Genomic DNA, 4,474 nt, shown 5'->3' on the forward strand with positions numbered 1-4,474 from the left:
AATGGGGTGGTTGTTGTATTGTATAGTTCTAGAGATTGGATTTCACTCAAAACCCACCAAATGCCTCCACCCACAATATTATGATGTTCCCCAAGTTTTGGACTCAATCCGATATCTATTGGTCCTTGAAATCGGACAATTCAGGTTCGTACAAAGTTCGTTCAGAAAGGGGGTCGTTGGTGTATTGTATAGTTCTAGAGATTGGATTTCGCTCAAAACCCACCAAATGACTCCTCCCACAAAATTATGATGTTCCCCAAGTTTTGCACTCAATCCGATATCGATCGGTCCAAGAAATTTGACAATTCAGGTTCGTACCAAGTTCGTTCTGAAATGGAGTGGTTGGTGTATTGTATAGTTCTAGGGATTGTATTTCACTCAAAACCCACCAAATGCCTCCTCCCACAATATTATGTTGTTCGCCAAGTTTTGGACTCAATCCGATATCGATTGGTCCTTGAATTCAGACAATTCAGGTTCGTATGAAGTTCATTCTGAAATGGGGTGGTTGGTGTATTGTACAGTTCTAGATATTGGATTTCACTCAAAACCGACCAAATGACTCCTCCCACAATATTATGATGTTCCCCAAGTTTTGGACTCAATGCGATATCGATTAGTCCTTGTAATCGGCCAATTCAGGTTCGTACGAAGTTTATTCTGAAATGGGGTGGTTGGTGTACTGTATAGTTGTAGAGATTCGATTTCACACAAAACCCACCAAATGACTCCTCCCACAAAATTATGATGTTCCCCAAGTTTTGGACTCAATCCGATATAGATTGGTCCTTGAAATCGGACAATTCAGGTTCGTACGAAGTTCGTTCTGAAATAGAGTGGTTGGTGTATTGTATAGTTCTAGGGATTGTATTTCACTCAAATCCCACCAAATGACTCCTCCCACAATATTATGATGTTCCCCAAGTTTTGGACTCAATCCGATATCGATCGGTCCACGAAATTTGACAATTCAGGTTCGTACCAAGTTCATTCCGAAATGGAGTGGTTGGTGTATTGTATAGTTCTAGGGATTGTATTTCACTCAAAACCCACCAAATGACTCCTCCCACAATCTTATGATGTTCCCCAAGTTTTGGACTCAATCCGATATCGATTGGTTCTTGAAGTCGGACAATTCAGGTTCGTACCAAGTTCGTTGTGAAATGGAGTGGTTGGTGTATTGTATAGTTCCAGGGATTGTATTTCACTCAAAACCCACCAAATGCCTCCTCCCACAATATTATGTTGTTCGCCAAGTTTTGGACTCAATCCGATATCGATTGGTCCTTGAATTCAGACAATTCAGGTTCGTATGAAGTTCGTTCTGAAATGGGGTGGTTGGTGTATTGTACAGTTCTAGAGATTGGATTTCACTCAAAACCGACCAAAGGACTCCTCCCACAATATTATGATGTTCCCCAAGTTTTGGACTCAATGCGATATCGATTAGTCCTTGTAATCGGCCAATTCAGGTTCGTACGAAGTTCATTATGAAATGGGGTGGTTGGTGTATTGTTTAGTTCTAGAGATTGGATTTCACACAAAACCCACCAAATGACTCCTCCCACAAAATTATGATGTTCCCCAAGTTTTGGACTCAATCCGATATAGATTGATCCTTGAAATCGGACAATTCAGGTTCGTACGAAGTTCCTTTTGAAATGGAGTGGCCGGTGTATTGTATAGTTCTAGAGATTGGATTTCACTCAAAACCCAACAAATGACTCCTCCCACAATATTATGATGTTCCCTTAGTTTTGGACTCAATCCGATATCGATCAGTCCACGAAATTTGACAATTCAGGTTCGTACGAAGTTCGTTCTGAAGTGGGGTGGTTGGTGTATTGTATAGTTCTAGAGATTGGATTTCACTCAAAACCCACCAAATGACTCCTCCCACAATATTATGATGTTCCCCAAGTTTTGGACTCAATCCGATATCGATCGGTTAACGAAATTTGACAATTCGGGTTCGTACGAAGTTCGTTCTGAAGTGGGGTGGTTGGTGTGTTGTATAGTTCTAGAGATTGTATTTCACTCAAAACCCACCAAATGACTCCTCCTACAATGTTATGGTGTTCCCCAAGTTTTGGACTCAATCCGATATCGATCGGTCCACGAAATTTGACAATTCTGGTTCGTACGAAGTTCGTTCCGAAATGGTGTGGTTGGTGTATTGTATAGTTCTAGAGATTGGATTTCACTCAAAACCCACCAAATGACTCCTCCCACAATATTATGATGTTCCCCAAGTTTTGGACTCAATCCGATATCGATCGGTCCACGAAACTTGACAATTCGGGTTCGTACGAAGTTCGTTCTGAAATCGAGTGGTTGGTGTATTGTGTAGTTCTAGGGATTGTGTTTCACTCAAAACCCACCAAATGACTCCTCCAACAATATTAAGATGTTCCCCAAGTTTTGGACTCAATCCGATATCGATCGGTCCACGAAATTTGACAATTCAGGTTCGTACGAAGTTCGTTCCGAAATGGTGTGGTTGGTGTATTGTATAGTTCAAGGGATTGTATTTCACTAAAAACCCACCAAATGCCTCCTCCCACAATATTATGTTGTTCCCCAAGTTTTGGACTCAATCCAATATCGATTGGTCCTTGAAATCAGACAATTCAGGTTCGTTTGAAGTTCGTTCCGAAATTGGGTGGTACTTGTATTGTATAGTTCTAGAGATTGGATTTCACTCAAAAACCACCAAATGCCTCCTCCCACAATATTATGATGTTCCCCAAGTTTTGGACTCAATCCGATATCGATCGGTCCACGAAAGTTGACAATTCAGGTTCGTACCAAGTTCGTTCTGAAACGGTGTGGTTGGTGTATTGTATAGTTCTAGGGATTGTATTTCACTCAAAACCCACCAAATGCCTACTCCCAGAATATTATGATGTTCCCCAAGTTTTGGACTCAATCCGATATCGATCGGTCCACGAAATTTGACAATTCAGTTTCGTACCAAGTTCGTTCTGAAATGGAGTGGTTGGTGTATTGTATAGTTCTAGGGATTGTATTTTACTCAAAACCCACCAAATGACTCCTCCAACAATATTATGATGTTCCCCAAATTTTGGACTCAATCCGATATCGATTGGTGCTTGAAATCGGACAATTCAGGTTCGTATGAAGTTCGTTCTGAAATGGGGTGGTTGGTGTGTTGTAGAGTTCTAGAGATTGGATTTCACTCAAAACCCCCCAAATGACTCCTCCCACAATATTATGATGCTTCCTAAGTTTTGGACTCAATCCGATATCGATCGGTCCACGAAATTTGACAATTCAGGTTCGTACGAAGTTTGTTCTGAAATGGAGGGGTTGGTGTATTGTATAGTTCTAGGGATTGTATTTCATTCAAAACCCGCCAAATGCCTCCTCCCACAGTATTATGTTGTTCCCCAAGTTTTGGACTCAATCCGATATCGATTGGTCCTTGAAATTGGACAATTCAGGTTCGTTTAAAGTTCGTTCCGAAGTGGGGTGGTTGGTGTATTGTATAGTTCTAGAGATTGGACTTCACTCAAAACCCACCAAATGACTTCTCCCACAATATTATGATGTTTCCCAAGTTTTGGACTCAATCCGATGTCGATTGGTCCTTGAAATCGAACAATTCAGGTTGGTATGAAGTTCGTTCTGAAATGGGGTGGTTGGTGTATTGTATAGTTCTAGAGATTGGATTTCACTCAAAACCCACCAAATGACTCCTCCCACAATATTACGATGTTGCCCAAGTTTTGGACTCAATCCGATATCGATCGGTCCACGAAATTTGACAATTCAGGTTCGTACCAAGTTCATTCTGAAATGGAGTGGTTGGTGTATTGTATAGTTCTAGGGACTGTATTTCACTCAAAACCCACCAAATGCCTCTTCCCACAATATTATGTTGTTCTCCAAGTTTTGGACTCAATCCGATATCGATCAGTCCACGAAATTTGACAATTCTGGTTCGTACGAAGTTCGTTCTGAAATGGAGTGGTTGGTGTATTGTATAGTTCTAGGGATTGTATTTCACTCAAAACACACCAAATGACTCCTCCCACAATATTATGATGTTCCCCAAGTTTTGGACTCAATCCGATATCGATTGGTCAATGAAATCGGGCAATTCTAGTTCATACGAAGTTCGTTCTGAAATGGAGTAGTTGGTGTATTGTATAGTTCTAGGGATCAGATTTCACTCAAAACCCACCAAATGCCTCCTCCCACAATATTATGTTGTTCCCCAAGCTTTGGACTCAATCCGATATCGATCTGCCCACGAAATTTGACAATTCAGGTTCGTACGAAGTTCGTTCTGAAATGGAGTGGTTGGTGTATTGTATAGTTATAGAGATTGTATTTTACTAAAAACCCACCAAATGCCTCCTCCCACAGTGGTATGCTGTTTCCCAAGTTCAGGACTCAATCCGATATCGATTGTCAATGAAATCGGGCTATTCAAGTTCCTACGAAGTTC

The sequence above is a fragment of the Prunus persica genome, chromosome G6 (assembly GCF_000346465.2).
Source record: "Prunus persica cultivar Lovell chromosome G6, Prunus_persica_NCBIv2, whole genome shotgun sequence".
NCBI classification, from domain to species: Eukaryota; Viridiplantae; Streptophyta; class Magnoliopsida; order Rosales; family Rosaceae; genus Prunus; species Prunus persica.